This window comes from Musca autumnalis, unplaced genomic scaffold (genome assembly GCF_047663935.1).
Source record: "Musca autumnalis isolate F117 unplaced genomic scaffold, ASM4766393v1 scaffold_1, whole genome shotgun sequence".
NCBI classification, from domain to species: domain Eukaryota; kingdom Metazoa; phylum Arthropoda; class Insecta; order Diptera; family Muscidae; genus Musca; species Musca autumnalis.
The window spans coordinates 118,162,381-118,185,753 of NW_027411644.1; the positions used below are offsets into that span (position 1 = coordinate 118,162,381).

General features: G+C 39.0%; 1 protein-coding gene and 1 long non-coding RNA gene across 26 annotated transcripts in view; one reads left to right on the top strand and one right to left on the bottom strand.

Annotated features, from left to right (window-relative positions):
• osa (trithorax group protein osa) overlaps positions 1-23,373 on the top strand; it is a 183,120-nt gene that overhangs the window by 145,369 nt on the left and 14,378 nt on the right. The window lies entirely within an intron of this gene.
• LOC141405668 (uncharacterized) lies at positions 891-5,856 on the bottom strand. Its single transcript, XR_012413250.1, has 2 exons — positions 3,537-5,856; positions 891-3,454 (listed from the first exon to the last, which is right to left on the bottom strand). It is a non-coding gene; the product is annotated as an uncharacterized lncRNA (long non-coding RNA).

The following is a 23,373-nucleotide window of genomic DNA, read 5'->3' on the forward strand; positions in this document are numbered from 1 at the left end:
TCCGTTCGAGAGTTTTTGTGCGCTCCAACCACCACACATGGTGCTATAGGGTTTTTTTTACACCTTTTGGGTCATTTTCGCAGGAAGTATTGACTTGCCCCAGATAAAATTTGTAGCGTCGTAATGGGAGCAGCGAATACAAGTTGTTACAACAAAAATCAAATTGATTCGAGAGCGAGTCCTAAACTGAACTTTTCCAAAATTTTGTGTGAGAGGTACCCGAAGGAGTGGACCGATAGAATCCATATTGGAACCTGGTAGAAATTTCACGATGTGCAAAGTATGCACCAAATCGATTACTCGCTTCAAGAGTTATCGTGGCAACAATTTTTCCGAACATTTTCAAACTTTTGTGAGGGAGGTATCTGAAGAAGTGGACCGATATGGCTCATCTTCGAACTTAAACTAAGTTTGGACAAAGTATTACGAAGAGCAAATTTTGGACCAAATCGGTTCATCCGTTCGAGAGTTAACGTACACACTAGCCAGCCAGACAGACGGACGGACATGGCTACATTGACTCCAAATTGTCTGAAACACATTTCGTCCAAATATACTTGGGGTCTAAAACCATTATGTTGATGAGGTACATTTTGCCCGTATGAAAGTGTATATAGCCTAGTTAGCATAAATGCTGAGGGTATAAAGAAGCAAAACGATTTGAGAGCAGGCGTTAAACTGCACTCTTCACAAATTTTGTGTGGGAAGTACTCGAAGGAGTGGACCTATATAGTCCATATTCGAACATGATCTATGTCCCGTAGAGAGATATTATGATACGAAAAGTATGGATCAAATCGGTTACTCCCTTCAAGAATTATCGTGCGCACAATTTTTCCGAACATTTGCAAACTTTTGTAGGAGAGGAACCTAAAGGAGTGGGCCGATATGGTCTATTTTCAAACTTAAACTAGGTTTGGACAAAATATTATGAACGTCAAATCTTAGACCGGATCGACTGATCCGTTTGAGAGTTTTCGTGCGCTCCAACCACTACACATGGTGCCATAGGGATTTTTTTTAATCTTTCGGACTATTTTCTCAGGAAGTATGGACTTGCCCCTGATAAAATGAGTACCGTCGTAATGGAGGCAACGAATACAAGTTGTTACAACAAAAATCAAAGCTATTCGAGAGCGGGTCCTAAACTGAATTTTTCCAAAATTTTGTGTAGGAGGTACCCGAAAGAGTGGACCGATAGAGTCCATAGTGGAACCTAGTAGAAATTTCACGATGTGTGAGTTACCGTGGGAACAATTTTTCCGAACATTTTCAAACTTGTGTGGGGGAAGTATCTGAAGGAGTGGACCGATATGGCTCATCTTCGAACTTAAACTAAGTTTGAACAAAATATTACGAATACCAAATTTTGGACCAAATCGGTTCATCCGTTCGAGAGTTATCGTGCACACCATCTAGCTAGACAGACGGACGGATATGGCTAAATTGACTCCAAATTGTCTGAAACACATTTCGTCAAAACACACTTGGGGTCTAAAACCATTATGTTGATGAGGTACATTTTACCCGTATGGAAGTGTATATACCCTCGTCCTCGTTAGCATAAATGCTGAGGGTATAAATAGGATACCAACAACTATGGCGTGGACTAATTCCTGCACAAGTCACGCATGTTTGCCTATAATTTTTATCCTCTTAGACAATAAAAACGAATATTTCCTTAATTCCTAATATTTTATACAAATTCCCGTGACATTCTTCGTACTATTTTACTTATCTGCGATTAAGCAACAATTGGCAGGCACTGTGTAAACGTTTCCCCAATATGCGGGTAATAGGTATTTGTTTGAGAAGCCGGCCGGTTGGCTGCATTCTTTCCATTCAGAGTCAGCATGATTTACTTGGCATTCGTGCTGTGCGTGCCTAAGTAGTCCTCCTTTTTGTTGTTGTTGTTGTTGTTGTTACAATACTGCCAGCCTGCCTTCCTGTTAGTCCAATTTTTCGTATTTGACATATTGTTGTGTGTTGAATATTGTGCTTAGCTAGCTGCGCTGGCTGACTAACAATCCTACCCCAAAATGAAAAAAACGAAGAAATTAAACAATGCATGTTTTTCGGTTCGTTCCTTTTAGCACTGGCAACGTGGAAGACGACAGACATATCATCATCATTTCCTCCTTGCCATTTGTGCGTAAAAAAGACACAAAGCCGAATTATGCTGTAAATTTCGAATTTGAGCGCATATGTGTGTGCTTGTGTGTATGGACGAGAGTTTCACAATTTTATATGTGTCATAGCCAGAGTCAGGTCGTGCCTTTGATGACCTCCTTTGCTTCTTTGGCGGAGAATGCCATTAAGAATTAGGTGAAACATAATCAGCTGTTATCTTTCCTTCTTATGTGTGCAGAAATGTGTGGGTATTCTGAGGCATGTTCTTTAAAAAAAAAACAACTGATTTCAACGAAAATGTCGAAGGAGATTGTTAATTAATTCTCTGTTAACTACTCTGGAAATTTAGTTTTCGCTTTTTTGCTTAAAACCCTTTTTGTAATCAACAGTCTCAATGAGAGCAGCCCAATTACATTTTTAGTTCGACGACGGTGTAATACTACACCACCTAAGATATTTTTTTCGATACCGGATTGACCCGGAACATCATTACTGCGGCAACCGCTCACTAGGGTCGAATACCCGAAGTCATATTAAATTTACCAGCAGAGGCGGCGGGTGAAGTAAATGAGTCTAAAGACTTTCGACGAGCCAACCTCAGTCAATTCAGAATCAGGGAACTGCCATTGGAAGTTAAAAGGTTTGGTCGGTGAGCATAAGCGGAACAAGCTGCTAAATCATCTGAAGAGTTCCAACATTGGAGACAGAATAATTGAATTGTGGGCTACGATGGGATCTCAGTCACGTTGGTCGAATTTACGCTGCTTGCTATATACCTGCTGGTGGAATACCCGAAGTCAGACCAAACTTCCTTGCATAGACTGTAGAAGTAGCAGCGTGATGATCTTTGTCGAGCCAACCGTAGTGAGTCTGGGTGTTGTTACTGGAAGTTAACACGTTGGTAGGTGAGCATAAGCGGAGTGATTGAATCATCTGAAGAGTTGACACATTGAACCCTGTGAAGTAGTTTGGCGACGTTCGAAGAAGAGGTACGCAAGTTATTTTAATCAACAATTTGTCTAGCACCCCGAAAGTGACAGGGCCAAGAGAAAAGTACTACGTCGCATTAGATCTCTTCCAGTCGAGCAGGAACCACCACAATTTACAGTGACTGATGTTGCGATTGTCATCAGGAACGCTAAATCAATAAACCATAGTAATGCTAAAACGACTGGTTGAGCCGGGAGTCGAGTATCTCACAAAAATTCTAAATATGTCGCTTAGCCACCCTCATCGTGCCTCTAGTCTGGAAAATGGGCAGGGTTGTACCACTACTGAGGCTAGGCAGTGATGGCGAAGTCGCTTTTGTCGCCCGTAGCAAAGACTGAGGCTTTTCTTCTCCCCCGTGTTTGAAATATCTATGCAGTTACTGATCATCAGTATGGGATTCGTAAGCAGCATAACACGACAACAACGCTGCACGCCATCTCCGCACATATTAGTCGTGGACTCAGCCAGAGCAAGCCCTGTAATAGAACGGTGATGGTGACTTATCAAAAGCCTTCGATAATGTCAGGAACTTCGCGCTGTTTGAGGATATCGACCAAGTTAGAAACGTTGGATAATCAATAATATGTTTGGACGCCAGTCGTGCTTGGAATTCAGGAACAAGAAGTCCAAGCCCCGTAGAGTGAACCAGGGAGTTCCCCAAGGTGGGGTGATATCTCCGGAACTGTTTAACCTCTACGACTCCTGTATTCCCCTCCAGATGGCATTGAGATCGTAACGTATGCGGATGATTGTACGATCTTGACGTCAGGTATCTTCCCGTCCTATGATCTTACCACCTTTTTCCCCGTGAGGAATATGCAAATATCCGCCACTTAAAATACGGCCACTCTTTTCACCACATGGACGACAGAGATGAGAACACAGTTTAATGTCATGGTCGATGGTAACAGAACAGGCATGTTAGGGGGAGTCTTCATGATCTAAAATGAGATGGCCAACGTTACAACAGAGAGCTCCTAGATCAACAAGCCTATCTAGCAGGTTTAAAAAGCATTCACACGGATACAGTAGCGGATGCCACAAACAATTATCGGTCCTCGGAATACATCCCCCATCTATGGCAGCTGTAAAACGTCATCTACCACTACAAACCAGAGAAGTTTCGACACAACTACGTTCGGAATTATGTAAACGCCTCAATTCCTATAGGGCAAGGAATAAAAAAACATTGCAAAAGATCTGCTCATCGTGGGCTAAAGGCCTGCACAAAAAAAATATATCGATAAAAATTTCAAAGGAATCCTAACACAGCCCTTAAACTGAACTTAAGGGAACATTTGGAGCTTTTGTGAGGGAGCTTTTGGACGGCCATTATGCCAGGAAGTATGGACTTGTCCATGGAATACATTATATCGCTGTAAATATAAAAACAAGGAATACCTTCGGTTTACTCCTTGCGCTACCTCCCCCACAAAAGTTAACAAATCGCTCATTTACTCAAAGAGTGGCATAACTCAAAAAATGCGTTTTCTGAGTTAGCAATTTCTATTTTTCAACGACTTCTACTTTATATTGTGTCAAATTTTCAAGTTGATATCTCTAAAACTCAACGAGGTACAACTTATGTTTGAGTAATTTGGCATAAATCATCTAAAAAGTTTTTTGAGGTTATGAAGCACTAAAGCACTTCAAATCATGCTTGAATTTGGACAGAAATTTAGCACTGATATCTGGCTAGCTCTTTACAAAAGATGGTCCAAGTAGCTTTTTTAGTTTTTGTATAATAATCTTTTTAAGTTGGGAAGTCAAATTTCAGTCGGCAACTTAAAACGCGTTTTTCTCGAAATTAGATTTTTCGAGATGTGTCACTCTTTGAGTAAATGAGCGAAATGTTCGCTAAAAATGGTGCGCACGATAACTCTCGAAGGGAGTAACCGAATTGGTCATTACTTTGCATTTGGTAATATTATTTCCATGCATAGATCAGGTTCGTTTATGGAATACATCGGCCCACTCTTTCGGCTACCTCCTACACACCTACCTCGTCTCGGAACAAGTTGTGCTTGTGGACTCAGTTACTATGGCGCAATTTTTTGGGGGGCAGGTCGTCTATACTGAGATAATGGCCCAAAAGCTCCATAAAGCCTGCCGGTACCAACTAAACTGGGTAGTACGTAATATAACCCTCTAAGGGAGAAACCGTTTTGATCCAAACGTTTTAGATCGTATTATTTCTTATAGACTAAGTACCTCAGTTTTAGATCGTATTATTTCTTATAGACTCAGTACCTCCCACACAAAGTTTGGAAATAATGCAGTTTCTGGGATAGTTTTTCTTTTTTGAATTTTTTTGCAAAAATGTTTTGTATGCGACCCTAGTAACGATGGGGATAGTCCATTAGGCCTGAGGCTGAGGATATATCTCTGTCGGCACAGCTTGCTAATACTTTCTCTCGTTACCCTGAAGGTTGAGGATATAAACATGGTTTTAATATCATTGCTTAAACTTCTGCTGATATCCCCTTCTCCTTTTTCCACACACCGCATATAAGATTAAATAGAAGCGCCACTAAACGTGATTCTTTCAAATGTTGCCTTTGAAGCTGTTCGTCGAACTAAGAGGATGGAGATTGTGGGGCGCACTAATCACCCAAGCATCTACCCACGTAACAAAAAAAATAAAGCCAAATGTGTACGTGTTGCCGCAACACTTTCAGGCATTACTTTTATATCCGTTGCTATTTTCTTCGATTACATTGTACACAAAAAAAGAAATGGGGGAAACATTGTCAGCTTCATAGAAATAAGCAGCAACAATGTCACTCAATATTACGTATACCATCTCCCAACAAATAAAGGAAAGTGAAATGTAGAACTTTGTTGAACGAAATCAATGGCTTCAAAAACTCATGGCAATCCAACCATTGCTCTTAAGCATTTCTATAAATAAAATGAATGCTTTGTAGAAACACTCCTATCGCAAAACCCCCACATTTTCATTTTGTTGGTAAGCGTTTAGAAATTTGCACCCACTCAATAATTTGCGTTACATACAGTATGCAAAGTTCATATTCGTACAAACCATATTTTACATATATGTAAATATGAAACAATTGATGGGAATTACTATAACGAAGAAATATTTAAAAATAACCAACCGATTTTCGGTATTTTGAAGGTTTTAGCCTCATTATCACGCCGAAATTTGGTACTTAGTCTTCGTTGGGGGTATAAAACTTTCTACCAGAAATTTGTCGGTATAGGTCCACTCCTTCATTTAGCCCAAATAGAATGGTACATCCCGATTTTCGGTATTTTGAAGGTTGTGGCCACAGCAACCCACCGAAATGGCTGAAATTTGGTATTTGGTCTTTGTTGGAGGTAAAAGCCTTTCTGATCAGGATAAAATTCTAAGTCGATATAACACTGTTCGTCCGTCCGTTCGACTGTTGAAATCAAAATACAGCTCGCAATTTTTAAGATAGAGCTTTGTAATTTGGTATAGAAGTTTCTATTACTCCTAGGATGTTTGGTATTGCAAATGGGCTATAACGCTCCACGTTTTGATATAGCCCCCATAGAACGGTACCACCCGATTTTCGGTATTTTGAGGTTTTAGCCTCATTATCACACCGAAATGGCCGAAATTTGGTACTACTATTTAGTCTTTGTTGGGTGTATAAAACTTTCTCCCAGAAATTTGTCGGTATAGGTCCACGCCTTCATTTAGCCCAAAGGTTGTGGCTACAGCAACCCACCGAAATTGCATGAAATTTGGTCTTTGTTGGAGGTAAAAGCCTTTCTGACTGAAATTCGTCGGTATAGGGAACGGTACCTACCGAATTTCGGTATTTTGAAGGTAAACCCCATAGTATTACCGAACTTGTTCAAATTTGGTATTTAGTCTTCTTCATAAATGAAAGGAAAATAATTGTTCAATTTTACTTCAATACACTCGTGGTGTGGAGGGTATAACAAGTTCGGCCTGGCCAAACTTAACGCCGTTCTTACTTGTTCTTAAGTATTTCGGATGTTCGTCTGACTTTTTATTCATGACTTTTTATTAATTAAATTATCGTTATTTTTACATTTTTCTACAGCAGAGGCACTCTAAAAGAAGAAAAGAACAAATATTGGTGGTATTTTGCTCTTTAAATAACACAAATACCTATATAGTGCTTGAAGTTTGTACGAATATGAAGTTTGCATACTGTAGGCAGTACCCCCCTATCACCTTATCATGGCCGATGATGATGTCGAATTAAGCCGGCCGCTTAACAACTCAAAATCCAGCAACTTCATGTCACCATTATCATCGTCATCATCATAATCATCCGTCCATTTGCTTGGTCAAAGATTTAAGTCGTTTGTGTGCTGCTATTTCAGCTGAATTTTCGCGCAAAATACCAACTTACCACCCACCCCACTTTCGGTCGGGTCCCCACATTATATATTAAATATCGTTTGTACTCCAAGTAAACAAACAGAAACACACGTTTTGTGGGTGGACGAGACGGGCGGTCGATGGTGCCACCCGGGTAATCGTAGAGACTGATTACTGAACAAACAAACCAAGCCAAGCCAAACATTCATTCTCTACACCAGACCGACCTTAGCTTATGTGTCGCATTAATTTTTCTTTTTATCGACGTCGTGTTTTTTTCCTTCTTCTTCGTTTCTTTCTGAAAAATACATTATTACAACAGCGGGGCCGGCTGAGAATAACAGCTAAACCAACATAAGCTCCTCAAACACAGGCAAAGAAAAAGAATGAAACAAGACGAAGAAGAAGCAGAAACACAGCACATCAAAGGCATGACTACATAAAAATTGGTAATGGTTCTTTGAGTTCGTTCGTTGATTCGTTTGGATTTGTTATTCCAACTCATACTCCATCCAGCAATGAACGACTGACCGACCTAACGTCGTTTAATTGCACAGCTCAAATCAAGTCTAGCAACAGACCGACCGAACGACAGAATATTATTCGTTTGTTCTTTACTTTCCATGTCTTATGCTTCTCCTCGCATCGCCGCCTCGCTTCATTTCCTTCCCCTTAATTTATTCTTTTTGAAAATGTTGATGGCAAATGGCACTGGGGTTCTCTTTCGTCTTTGACTCGTAACGAACGCCAACAACAACGTTGCTCTGTTCCTTCGTAATCTGCTCTGATGTATATACCGACCGGCGTCATTTGTTGTTGTTTAGTCAGTCTTTTCCATAAAGACTGTGTTTTTGTGTCTGCCAGTCTCACTCTCTCGCTCGCTCTCCCTCATGGCTGTGTTCTGCTGCTTCTTATTTTGTATATTGTATCTACGACTGACTAACTGAATAACCCGACTGACTGTTAAGTATGTCGCCGAAGTGTTTTAGTATTCCTTTACAATGTTTCTTTTGAAATGTTATTTTCAAACATTAAAACTCAAACTCTTTGGAAATGAACGAATGAATGTTGAGCGAACGAACCGAACAAATGCAGGCAGGCAGCACCACCACCGGAGAATGTTTATAGAATATTTTGATATTGTAGTCGTTCGTTGTTTCGTTTGATGGTTGGTTTGTCGTTTTGACAATTCGTCGTACTCTGTTTTTCTTAAGACAAATTGTCAGTTTGTTTTTAGTTTACTTACATTCGGTATGAAGAATGTGTACGTAATGTGTTTCTCCTTTGGTTTCATCCTCTTCTTCGTCTTAATCTTATGTCATTCCCTATTCCTCACACACACTCTCAGTAGCTCTAAATTGAAGGCACAGTGGGATGGATATTACTTATCTAGGTAACCCGATGCGGAAAATTTGACCCATAAATCAAACTTTTCTAATTTGTCTTCTCACGTTTTTTTTGATATTTTGATCTTTCAGTCCTGAGCAAACAACCAAGAAGGGCGGGTTCGTATGCCTTTCATTCATTCCCCTGTCAAAGCAATCGAAACAATGGTTTTAGATCCCCTCAAGTATGCTTGGACGAAATCCTTTTCAGACAATTTGGACTTGAACAAAAGTTCAACATTGTTCGCAAAAATGGTGCGCACGGAACTCTCGAAGGAAGGAACCGATTTGAACCCAAATTCCATATCGAGTATTTCTGCCAGACACAGATCAGGTTCGTATATGGACTATATCGGTATCGGTATGGACTATATCGGTATCGGTATGGACTATATCGGGTACCTCCCATAAAATTTCGCAACTCTGGGGACGTTTTGAAAGTTTACAAGAAAAAATAATTTCTTGGGCAAGTTCATGCCCTAAAAACTCCTACTGTGACTTCTAAAATTAAATCTAGTTGCGAGATGGACCATGTATGTCGATTCCTTCAGGTACCTCCTTCGCAAATGTGCAACCATTTCAGTGTTCATTCGTTTAAAACTTAATATTTTAGGAGTGCTTAAAATTAAAACTCAACTCAATCCAAGGAACAAATGCACTACCGTTAAAAGTTTTATTAAAAATGACCCGAAATTTGGGAGTCTGCCTTCAGAAATGAGTTGTTGTTGTTGTTTTCCTGCTTAATCTGGCTCGGGTTATAACTCCATGTGTAGGAATGTGGCTGCTTCAATGTGTTGGAGTAAGTTGAGTAGTTTTGCAGGACAGTTGAATGTGAATGAGTCGAGCGGCATGTTGAGCAAATGTTTTGCACGGTATCATCAATCTCTGCTTTATATAGAATTGGGGTGGATGCACCATCTCGAACGCAGTTGTGACAAAACTACTCTTCTTTGTCGTGGCAGCTGACGCTCCTCAGCTGAGGAGCATGCAGATGGTACACATATGACAGAAGGAAGCATTTTTTTATTCGCGGTCTACACTTTCGCTCTCTACTCGCATTCGAGCAGGAGTACTGAAGCTGTTAAAAAAATAAATCGAGTGTACTTTATTTTTCGATGCCACTCAAATAAGAGCGCATATTTTTAGCTTGTTTTCGAATGGGAGTTAAATACGCTCGAAATTGAGCAAATTTTACTCTTTCAAAAGAGTGGAGAGTAATTCTTGCAGTACTTTCGCTCGCGAATAAAATCGAGTAATTCGGAGCACTGCTTACCGACTTATCCCATTATATATGGCCAAAAATGTTTTTTATCTGCACCCCAAGTGAAGCCGGCTAGGGACTTAGGGACCTTGTTCCTCCTTAGGCATGGGCGACGACGTGAACATTCTGCCAAGTGTGACCCTTAGAATGTTAGAGTAGTTAATTGGTAGGAATCCGGTTACCATCGACCGGGGCATTTAGTTGTTTGCTCATTTCCACAGCCCATGTGGTGAACAGAGTAGCCTTAGATTTAGTAGCGGATATTTATGATCGGTTAAATAAGAGTTCAGCTTCTCACAAATGCAATTAGGGGAAGGTACCCGGCGCCAAAAGCGTACAATCTTCCGCATACGTAAGCAAATTCCGCACCTTGTGGAACTCCCTGTTGTACTCTACGGGGCATCGACTTTTTGTTCCTAAATTTCACGTATGACTGACGCCACATACATATACAAGTGATTATTCAACGTTTCAAGTCAAACAAATCTCACCGGAGGGTAGTCTTCTCGTTGTCTTCAAGCACTGTGGAGTGTTTGTCATTATCAAAGGCTTTTGAGAGTCCTCGATTAATATGAATGGAGATTGCGTGCAGCGCCGTTGTAGTCCTGTGCTGCTGGCCAGACCGTGCTGATGATCGGTAGCTGGATAGCTATTTTTGACTCTGGGGTGAAGTACGGTCTCAAGAGTCTTTGCTACGGGCAACAAAGTCGAAATAAGCTTTGATGGAATCCTGGCCTGGCTTAAGTAACGGGGCCATCCTAAAATTTGCAAGACTTGGGGCACGATGTGACCGGGTAACGATAGGTTGAGAATTTTGATGAGATACTCAACTCCCGCCTCATACAGCTGTTTCAACATTACCATGGAGAATCTGTCAGGGTCCAACGCTTCGGATGATTTAGTTTTTTCCTAATAGCATTTGAAACATCATCCATTGTAAATTGTGGTGGTTTCTCCTCGACAGCAAGAGATTTAAGGCGACATAAAAATCTTTTCTTCGCCTTGCCACTCCAGTGCTACTTAACAAATTGTCGATTAAAATAACTTGCGCAAATCTTCGGATCAGTCAGCGTAACGTCGCCAAATGTAACTGTGGTCCCGTCATCCTTCTTTCTAGAGTTCGAGAGTGATTTAACTGCTGTCCGCAATTCACTTATTCCGTTCGCTATGTTGCAACTCTTCAGATGATTATTCTTCTTATGCTCAACGACGAACCTGAAAACTTTCAGTGTCAGCACCCTGACTCTGGAGTCACTGGGGTTGGCACGACAAAGCTCATCACGCTCATTTGCTAATCCTGTCGCCTCTGCCGGGAAGTTTGGTCTCACTTTAGGTATTCGACCAGCAGGTATATGGCGAACGGCTGCAGCAGTGATGATGTCTCGGAACGTCCGTTCTGCTAACCGAACATCAGAAGAGTTGGGCAGATCTCAGAGAGTTCACTAATCACCGCTTCGATTAGTGATTCGTGCGGTCTTGTGATTTAGGCAGTTATGGGGAGATGGTCTGATCCATGAGAAATGACGAGTTGCCAGGTGACATCATTTGTCAGACCAGGTGGCACGATAGTTATGTCTGGCGAACTGTCTATCTTTGGATATCACTCTAGCGACCTAAAAGACTGAAGTATGTATTGTAGGTCCTTAAAATTTTTGTTACTGAAAATGGCTATATAGTAGGTCCACCTTTTTGGTATAGCTCCCATATAACCCGACTCGTGGCTATAAATAATTTTGGGAGGTTTTAGTTCCGTTTGCCCTCCGAGTTGGTTGTAATTTGGGATTTTGTGTTTCCAGAGGTTAAATAACGTCTCTACCAAAAGTTGTTCATTTAAGTCCTCCTTTAAACATTTTTTTATTTATATCTTCCACGCGAAGCATCGATTTAAAGTATTTTGAAGATCTTGACCACATTTACCCACCGAATAGGTAATAAATTGACATATTGTGTTTACCAGCACTTCCAAGTCGACCTGTTCTTACAACATTTTAAAGCCCATTGTGCAGTTGTTTCAATTTTACTGTCCATTATCAATATAAATACGCTCATGTACATTATCTTTGACATTATCCCCATTCCTAACCTCTCGCTTAAGAGTCTTGAATGTGTGCGATACGATATTATTTAAATTTAATGCGAGTCACTTTAACTGGCAATTCCTTCTTCTTTCCTGCGAACAACGACCCAAATCACAAACTAAGAAGATATTTATTTATCCTCCATATGTGTGTGTGTGCATGCCTTAGCATACCACCCTGTCAAACCGTAATAGCCAAGCAAGAGGTCGACCAGTATAGACCTAAGAACCTGGTGTGCCGAGCCCAAAATTCATTCCAACCAACCGACTAGCCAGCCAACCATTCATATCATTCTGTTGTACTTTATTGGATTGACTGACTGCCTAACTGACAGCAAAGTGTGCTGTGGGGGTTTCATTGCTTTTGTGACCCCAAACCAACAGCACTCTTGTTCCTTCCATACCTGGTTAATTTTCAACAAAGTTATTCTTCCTCCTTCTATCGCGCCCTTGTCTTCTTGTTCTTCTTCTTCTTTATGGGTCTTTCATTTCATAAGTAGTCGTCGTCCTTTTATTTATTATGGAATGAATTCAATTGAGACTGTCAGTCAAAATTAGAACCAACCGGCAAGATTGTTAGAGTTGCAGCAAAATTGACTGTTCTTGTTCTTATCCGATAACACCACCCATACACCCTGCTCGCTTCCTCTGCCCTTCCCACCCCCTCAACACACTTAAAGAACAAACCACAATGCTGCCACCCTTTGTCAACATCAAACTTCTAAATAATGTGGTGCTGCTGCTGCCTTCTGTTGTTGGTGTTGTTGCTGGTTGTAGCATTTTCCAGATATCTACCATCCACCATCCATCCTTCCATCCCTCTCCTGTGTGTTGTGGCAACTTTGACTTCGCTCGCTCGCCCGCTCGTATTTCTTTTTAGTTTTATATGCGGTTCCTTTGGGGTTTGGGTAATTCTTATCTATAAGTCATTGCTGTGTTGCGATGTGTATTTTCGGTCGTTTCGTCGTTTGCTATGGTTTGACTTAACAACTGACGACTATTACGACAACGACGCACAGTGGCTCAGAATCGTTTTTTCTAGTCAAAATTCTGTAAATTTTGAACGGATATAGATATTTTCATAATTCTTTTTTTTTTCGGCAGATAACACAATCAGCGTCCCGACAAAAAGGCCAAAGTTAAACTTTTGAGTTGTTTACTATTTTTCATAAAAATATCAGTGTTTTTTATATTTTTCTAATATTAAAAATTGTCAAAATCCAATAAATAAAAATAGAAAAAAAAAATTACTCGACCTTCGTCTTAACAAGGCAAAAATAAAAAATATATATATTTTTTTTTGAAAATAAAAATTAAAACAAAAAAATTAAAAAAATTAAGTTACATTGTTTTATTTATAAATGCAATAAAAACTAGAAAATAATTGTTCTCTTAGCCTCAATAAGTATATTCTTCTTCAGGATGGGATCTCAAATAAATCGCTTGTCGTTTATTGTCATTTAATTTTGTCGCCATTTGTAATTTAAATGTAAGCGTTTTATTTGAGAGATCCCGTCCTGAAGAAGTATATACTTATTGAGGCTAAGAGAAACATTATTTTCTATTTTTTAGTGAATTTATAAATAAAACACTGTAACCAAATTTTTAATCATGTTTTTATTTTTTAGTAAATAGATTTTGCTCCGAATTACCGAACAACCTTCTACGAAATTCCAAACAACCTCCTCCGAACCTCCGAACATCCACCTCTCAACTTGCCCTTTCTACCTTCAATGGAATCCCATAACCAATTTACAGCCAAAATATAGATAAAAACTTGAAAATGCCTGAAATAGGGTTGTACGGCTATATGAGGGCTATACCATAACCTGGAGCAAATTTTTATTGGTGAAGTTTCTGCACCATTGGGAATTCTAAATGCCAAGTTAGAGTCAATTCGGGCTAAACATGAAGATCAAATTATAAAAATATGTGAAATCGGGTGGTACCGCAGTATGGGGGATATTAAAAAAATGACCGACATTGGTTTTGGTTTTATATTCATGTATTGTCATACAAATCTGAAAAAGTGCAAAGTTTTAGTCCGATTAGACAACTGCAACTGTGTTAAAAATGAGTTACTAGATTTCAACTAAACAGACACCACCAAAGCAATTTAAATAAAATTTAAAATTTGTTCAAAAATTAAAAAAAATATATATATATTTTTGGGGCTTCATAAGAACTCATATACTTAAAAAATTTGTGTAAAAAACTATAATTCATATGACAAACTATAGAATACAAAAAGAAACTAAAAATTATTATTTTTTCTAAGTTTTAAAAATTAAAAAAAAAAATAAAATTTCTTCAAAAATTAAAAACAAACACTCCATGTTATCTCTCAAAGCGTTAAACTAACGGAATCGCCCAAAACTTAAGCACCCCTGCAGTTCATTTTACATTTACATTTTTTTTAAATGATAATTTTTTAAGACAAAAGTTATAAATTTACTTTTATTCCTCTTTTTATTTATTTATATCTTTATTATTAAAAAAACACAACCATAGGGAACTCAGAATTTTATAAAAAAAGTTAAAATTCAAATACAATTTAACTCGCAAATATAAGTTGACAAAAATAAAGTACCCCCAATTTAAGGAATATTTCGTTGTGTAACCTTTATTTTGGATGATACACGCACATATTGTAGGCATAGAGGATATTAAATTATTAATTATTCCAGGTTAAATAATTAATTTACGGAAAATCTAGCTTAAATACTGAAAATCGGGAGGTACCACTATGAAACCTAAGTACCAAATTACAACTAATTTAGTTGGAAATGTGGTTTAAATCCTCAAAAAAAACCGAAAATCGGGAGCTAACGCTAAAAGAGGGCTATACCAAAACATTAGCCGATTTTGTTCATATTCATCCAAAAACCAGTAAGGAAAGGATCAAAGTCGGGCGGGGCCGACTATATGATACCCTACACCACTGTGAATATGTAAAATATATATCGGAGCTATATCCAGATCTTAATCGGAAATATATAGCGTGTTTGGTACAGAAAATACGTGAAATCGGGCGAAAATATATATGGGACCTATATCCAAATCTGAACCGATTTCGTTATAATTTGGCACACTTATTTGTAGACCGAATTCAGTCACACATTCCAAATTTCATAAATCGGACATATATAGCGTGTGTGGTACAGAAAATACGGGAAATCGGCCGAAAATATATATGGGAGCTATATCCAAATCTGAACCGATTTTCACCAAAACAATAGCGTTCTTCCTAAGGCTAAAAAAATTGTAGTCCCCAATTTTCAGGTGAATCGGACAAAAAATGCGACCTGTACGTTGCGAACAAAAATACATGGACAGACGGACGGACATGCAGAAAGTCATTATATGTATATCCCCAAAAGGAACTATTGGTCTATTTCGTTTCCTTTTGTATGTTACATACAAATGTACAAAGACATAATACCCCTTACCACAGTATGGTGTAGGAGGGTATAATGATGCTACAGCATTTTCTGATCAAATAAAAAATCGCTTAGATTTAAAAATGAGCAACAGAACCAGACACAGAAGAGGCCGGCTTATTCACTCGACGACCAGCAAAAAAATCCCATCGTCAAAAATGAGAAAAGTCAGACTTGAATTCGCCAATACCCAACTGAACTGGGGTATCCAAAAATGGAGGACTGTGCTGTTTTGCGATGAATCTAAGTTTAAGTTAAAGGATTCAGATGATATAAGGCGTGGACCAAATGAGCAACGGTTAAATCCTAAATATTGCAAAGGCACTCTTAACCTGGAGGCGGTACAACATAATGGTCTAAAATTTTTTCTCGCGGTGAGGGATTGGACCTATTCAAAAAATTAATGGAATTATCGACCGTTTCAAGTATCGTAACGTATTAAAAGGCTTGATGTTGCCTTATGCTGAAGAAGAGATGCAACACAGATTGCCATTCCACGGAGATAACTAGCCAAAACATGTATCGAAAGTTGTTAAGGAGTGATTCCAAAACAATTCGACAGAAGTTCTCCATTGGCCTGCCAATCCCCTGATCTTAGCTTTTATTGGGACTTGTGGGGGATCGTTAACTCAAAAAATCAACCGAAAAAAATTGTAAAACCAAAGAAGATTTTTTTGAAGCCGCAAAAATAGCATGGGAAGCAGGTGATATTGCTTCCACCTGCAATAATTTATATTTTAATATCCTCTATGCCTAAAAGATGAGCTTGTAAAACTCTGACAAATCATCATGAATAGACTCACGCTTGAACAACGCTACGAAATTATCCAAATTTACTTTGAAAATCAGTCGTCGATTCGCGCAACTTATAGATGCAAAATTGTGTTCAGCGATGAGGCGCATTTTTGGCTTAACGGGTTTGTTAATAAGCAAAATTGCCGCATATGGAGTGAGACCAATCCACAAGAGACCCTACAGACTCCATTACATCCAGAAAAATGCGCCGTATGGTGCGGTTTTCACGCTGGTGGCATCATCGGACCTTATTTCTTCAAAACTGAGGCCGGAGCTCGCGTTACGGTCAATGAAGATCGTTACCGCACCATGATCAATGATTTTTTTGTTTGAAAATATGGATGACATTGATCCGGAGGAGATGTGGTTTCAACAGGATGGCGCTACGTGCCATACGGCGAACGCAACCATCGACTTATTGAAATCAAAATTTGGCGATAAGTTGATTTCGAGAAGTGGACCTGTCAATTGGCCTCCAAGGTCGTGCGCTTTGACACCTCTCGATTATTTCCTGTGGGGCTACGTGAAGTCACTGGTTTATGCTGATAAACCAGCAACAATTGATGCCTTGGAGGCCAGCATTGTTCGTGTTATTCGTGACATACGGCCAGCAGTGCTCGAAAAAGTGGCCAAAAATTGGACGTCCAGAATGCACTTCGTCAAGAACAGCCGCGGTGCCCATATGCCCGAAATCATTTTCAAATGTTAATGTCACGTATTGATCTTTCGAATAAAAAAAAATTTGATTACAATTTAATTTTTTGTGTTATTTTTTACAATTTCAAGTCATCCATCCATCCAGAATAAAGGATACGCAACGAAATATTGATTTTAATAGTTTTTGTTGTACCTCAAATTGGGGGTGCTTTAGTTTTGTCCTCTTATATTTGCAACCTTAAAATGATTTTGAATGAATTCTAACTTTTATTTATTAAATTCTAAATTCCTTATGTTTGTATTTTCCAATAATAAAGATTTAAATAAATAAAAATACAAAAAAAAATACTACTTTGTTTTCTGAAAAAAAATCATTTAAAAAAATGTGCTGAGGAGATGTTTTAGTTTTGTCCGACACTGTAATTAATAATTTAATGTCCTCTATGCATACAAGAGGTGCGTGCGCCATCCAGAATAAAGCATACCCAACGAAATATTGGGGGTGCTTTAGTTATGTCCACTTATATTTGCGACTTAAAATAAAATGTTTTTTTTTTTTAATTTTAACTTTTTTATTAAATTCAGTATTCCTTAAGAAAAGAAAAATAAAAATAAATACTTTATATGGGCTGAAAGTCCAGTCCATTATGTTGAAATATCGCTAAAGTTTAGTACCTAAAAAAACAAAATAGCTCACTATGTGTAAACGCTACCGTAATTTATAAGGTTAATGGCAACAATCCTACCAACGTAACCAAAAAAAACATTTTCTTTCTCCAGAAATTTGCAAAAATTACGTACTTTCCAAAATTGGAAATAATGGTCGTCCTTAGGAGTACGCCGCGCCCATACCTTCCAAAATTTTGACCTAATTTTTTTGTTTCCTAAGTTACAATATGATTACTATCGAATCCCATATAGAAATTAACAATCGGTGACGACAAAAATTGTGGTTTTGGCCAGAAAATCGATTTCTGAACCACTGTGCGACGGTCGTTTAAGGGGTTTGTTGCTGTTTTTGTTGTTCTTGTAGCACAATTTTTATTTCATTGCTTCTTCAGGTTTCTGTATCCCATTTATGTGTGTTGTGTACGTTGTTGTTGCATCTAAAAAGGGCGAGGAATAAATAGTATTGCTTTTTGTGAGTGCGTGTGTGTCTTAATTCCTTAATGTTCGTTGCTTCGTCCCTTAGCCCCCCTTTGCTTGAATTTTTTTCATCATAATAATCATCGTTTTTGTAAAATCAACTCTGAAATAAATGTATGCTGCCTCTTCTTCTTCAATGTGTTTTTGTTTTGCGTCTTCATCTTGTTCTTTTGCCCAACCAAACGTCGTCGTATGACGTTTAGAGTGCTTGCTGTTTTTGTTTGGTATGTGTGTTGCTTTAGTTGCTGGTATTATTATTTTGCCATCTTTTTCCACTCCCCCCCCCCCCCCCCCCCCATCCCCCACAATTTTGCTTGTGCTTCTACACCCGGCAGATACTATTATACTTTTGCATTGTCGCCTTGGCATATCTTGCTCCTCGTCGTCGTCTTTGTAGTCATACATTTCGAGTCAATTTATTTGGTTGTTGTTGTTGATTTTCTCATGGATGTCTTCTGTTCTGCCACAGTTTGTTTGTGTAATTTTGTCGATAGAGGATCCACAAAGAAAAGGGGAGCAGTTGATAGAGAAGAGAAACTCGTTAAGGCGGGGGCAGGGAACTCGCAGAGACAATGCATACACAAGTATGAGAGCATGTCGTCGTCGTTTGGCATTCGTTGTGTGTTTTTCAAACCCAATCTACTTTACTTAAAGTGACAGATTGTTTGTCGTTTCGTCGTTTAAACAGACCCCAAGTTCATTCAATCGTCGGGCTGGCTGACTGACTGCCTGACTTTGTTGAGGACGGACTAATGTGTTTGTGTTATATAGCAGCTCTTCGCTATTCAGCAGTTCGTTCGCTTGGTTGTTTGCTTACTTACATTATTCCTATTGCCTCTCTCTTTGCCCTCCTCATCAGTTGCTTGGTCGTTCTGTCTGTTTCTTAATAACACTTCATTTGGCTTACCTCGTCGCCACCCACCTCTCCCCTCGCCTGTTCGTTCATTCGTTTGATTTTGAGTTGGTCGTTCATTTTTATAATTTTGTACATTCGTCTCATATAATGGCTTGGCTGGTTGGTGGGCTGACGGTGCTTTTAAACTTTGTCTCTGTACCTATCTGATGTGTGTGTATGGTGGGTTTGCTGTTCATTCGTTCGTTCGTACATTTTACTTTGAGGTTTCTTTTAGAAATACCAAATGAGTTTCTTGTTTTTAATCGACAATGTCTCCGTCGTCTCCGTATGACTGACTGCCAGCCTGGCTGTCTCTGCTTCGGTGTTCAGCTCTTTTCGTTGGAAGTGGATTTTGTTGTTTCTTCCAATACCTATCGAAGTCTGTCTATTATTGTTGTTGTTGCTGTTATTGATTGGATTTGAAAATAACTTTGCAATGGATTAAAATCTCTTTTGTTTTTCTTTCTCGTTCACTTTTATAACGACCATCGTTAAAATTGCGACTTGTCATTTTTGTTTTTGCCTCCCATCCCCCCACACCATCTACGACAACAGCTGATTTGACTGACTTGACTCTTTCGTTTGTTTTTGTTTATGATTGCATTTATGTTTGTCGTTATTCTTCGTCTTATTTTGCGGCACTTTCAATTTACCCCATGTTTTCTTGTTGAAACAAAAACAAAACTCTGATGTTCTATGGTCCTGAGACCTCAGCCGCTTCATCACAAAACCTAGTAGTCGATATCTGTTGTGTGAATTCTGGGAGGTGGGGGGAATGTTGTGCAAGTTTTTTTTCACTTTAATGTTTTCATTTTGCTTTACTGCAGCACTTCTTTTTACGGCATTTTTATGGGTCACTTGAAATTTGTTATTGCTGTGTTATATAGTCAGTCAGTCATCTTTATCCTTGATTGTTTTGAAAATTTTAAGTGGTGGATTTAAAATACAAAAGAACAATGATAATTTTTAATCGAAAATCGCTTACTATCGAACATCGATTAGCCGTGAATCTCTTTTATTCGTGTGAGGATTTTTTGTTTATTGGATTTCTATAATCGGCCTCTTGAGGTAGGGGATGGATGATAGATACCAAGCAATTGTCCTGTAATGGATTTCTGTAACACATTTTTATTAGCGATAGAAAACGATAGTAGTGCAGTTTAAGACCTCCTCTCGAATCATTTTGAATTTTCTTGCAACAAATTGTACTCGAGGCCCCTATTACAATGGTACATGTTTTTTTAAGGGCAAGTGATACTTCCTGAGAAAAAGGTCCAAAAGCTGTAAAAAAAACCCTACGGGGCCACCATGTGTAGTGATGGGTGCGCACGAAAACTCTCGAATCGGATACTGCTTTGGTCGTATCATCGTAATATTTCTTCGAACATTGGATGAAATTCGAAGATGGCGCTTATCGGTCCACTGCTTACAATACCTACCCCACCAAAGTTCTAAAATATTCGCCAAAATTATAGGCGCGGTATCTCTTAAACGGAGCAACTGTTTTGGTCCAAACTTTGAATCTCGAAATATTTTGTCCAAACTTAGTTTAATTTCGAAAGTGGGCCATATCGGTCCACCCGGGTACCTTCCTGTTACACAGATATTATGTTTTTAATATATTGGTTCAAAAGCGCTCAATTATACGGTGACCAACTGAAATAACAGGTGTGCGTGATATTTATAGACTTCCAAAATTCCATCCATTCCTTCAGGTACCTCGTCCACAACACTATTGAGCTTTAATCTAAATCTATATTTTTGTCGGCAAGTTCATACTCCCATTTTCATTCATACTCCCTTTTTCATTTTACGGGCTTTAGACTTATTGTTCCTGAATACCACGTACAACTGGCGTCCACACATGTTATTGAAAATCCAACGATTCAAGCTTGCCCGGCGGACATGGCGTTCAGCGCTATTTCTAACGCTAGAGAGAAGTAAAGCCTCAAGAGTCTGCTATGGGCGACAAAAGTGAAATCAGTCTGTATGATTCACCTTTGATGACATCCTTGCCTAGCTTCAGTAGCAGCGGTGGATACTTAACTCCCGGGTCATCCAGCTGTTTCAGCATTACCATGGAGATTCCATCAGGTCCCAACTCCTCCTCGGCAGGAAGAGATCTAATGCGACGTAGTACAATTTTCTTCACTCACGGAGTGCTCGACAAACTTTCATTTAAATAAATTTGCGCACCTCTTCGGATCAGTCAGCGTAACTTCGCCAACCGTGACGGTAGTCCTATCTTCTTTCCTCGGTTCGAGAGTGACTTTAATAGTTGCCCACTTCACTTATTCCGGTTCCAATGTTGCAACTCTTCAGATGATTTAACCACATGTTCCGCTTATGCTCACCGACCAACCTGTTAACGTCTCTGGGGGTTGGCTCGTCAAATTTTAAAACGCTCTTTTGCTAATCCAGCCGCCTCTGCTGGGAAATTTTGTCTCACTTACGGTATTCGACCTACAGGTATATAACGAGCGGTAGCAGCAGTGATGAAGTCTCGGAACGTTCTCTATGCTTCCCGACAATCCGAAGGTTTGGACTGATCTCTGTAGCGGTGATTAGTGAACCCTCTGAAACTCGGCCAATCAGCTAAAAGTGCGGCGTTCAGGTGATGAAATTGGGAGGTCTGGTACTTATGGATAGATACAATTATGGGGAGGTGGTCTGATCTAAGAGAAACGACGTGTTGCCAGGTGACGTCATATGTCAGACCATGTGACACGATGGTTCAATGTCTGCCGAACTGTGACACTCTCCGCCAATTCCGATAGGGGCGTCCTCATTGACCCTGCAAAACATAGAGCTATCAATCTGCTCTGTATTGTACTGTCATTGCCAAGAACCGAATGCCACATCACATCATGATCACTTAAAGTTCCCTAAGACCGGGTGCCACTGTGGTGCAATGGTATGCACTCCCGCCTTTCACGCTAAAGGTCCGGGGTTCGTTTCCCAGGCCAGACAACGATGGGAAAAACACCCCTCAGTGTAATGTTGCCAAATTTCCTAAGTATTTCAGTTATGAAAAACTTCTCTACAAGTAGTTTCTTAATACACGCCGTTTGGACGCGGAAATAAAAAATAGGTCCCATATCATTGAACAAGGTCATTGTTTGTGGAACAATTATATAAAACCAGTCGGAATAATGTTGGACCTATATTTATCGGCGGGATGTATACATATGTACATTAAGCAACTCTACCTCATCAATTGGACAATAATTGTGATCTGTAGAGCGGTTTCGTAAAAGTTTGCTTTGGTCCCCATACAAACTACTATGGAAATAAAGATCGCTCAGACAATACGGGTTAAGGTTAATCGATCCCCATATAATTTCATATTAAGGGTTTTGGATCAAATGCAAACAAATTGGAGGATGAACAATGCAATAAAAATATTTTCCTTTTTTGGTCACCCTATACTAGATATGACCGCGTGTCACGATCGTGACACTAAACCACAACTATATCGTTTAGTAATTAGTGGTCGCTAAAGTGCTTATTTGTTTATCTGATTAATTGTTGTTGTTTAGTGTCACGATCGTGACACGCGACCCTCTCTAGTCTATACATAGGAAAAAGCGTTGTACCATAACCATATCGACGCCTCCAAACAATAGTATGCTAAGTCGACTTAGCATGTTTTCAAGTTCTTTACATTTTTATATTTAACGTCCTTTAACTTAAATTCTGTCAAATTTTGGTAATGATCGGACAATCCGAACAGAAGTTATAAACAAATATTTACTTAGCATAGTACTGAAGGTCAAAGAAATTTCCAAACTTTTAGAGCTTGTCCTGCAAAACTCGCTTTTAAGAATTAGCAAACAATTATTTGGAGGTGTCGAACGTCCTTTAACTTAAATTCTGTCTAATTTTGGTAATGATCGGTCAATCCGAACAGAAGTTATAAACAAATATTGACTTAGGATAGTACTGAAGTTCAAAAAATTTTCCAAACTTTGAGAGCTTCTCCTGCAAAACTCACTTTTTAGACTTAGCATACTATTATTTGGAGGTGTCGATATGTCAGCTTCCATTCTTACATTGCAACACAAAAAGTGGTCTAATTTATTAATCGGAAGTCGACAGACGTACGTTTAGTTTATATCTTCATCCATAGCCTGATTCTTGGCTCCTAGCCTTTATTGGTTCCGTAATTGTTTACAGCGATTTTTAATAATATTTCTTCTTTTTTTAAATTTTTTTTACCATCCAAAAAATAATTCACCCCTCAATGTTGAGA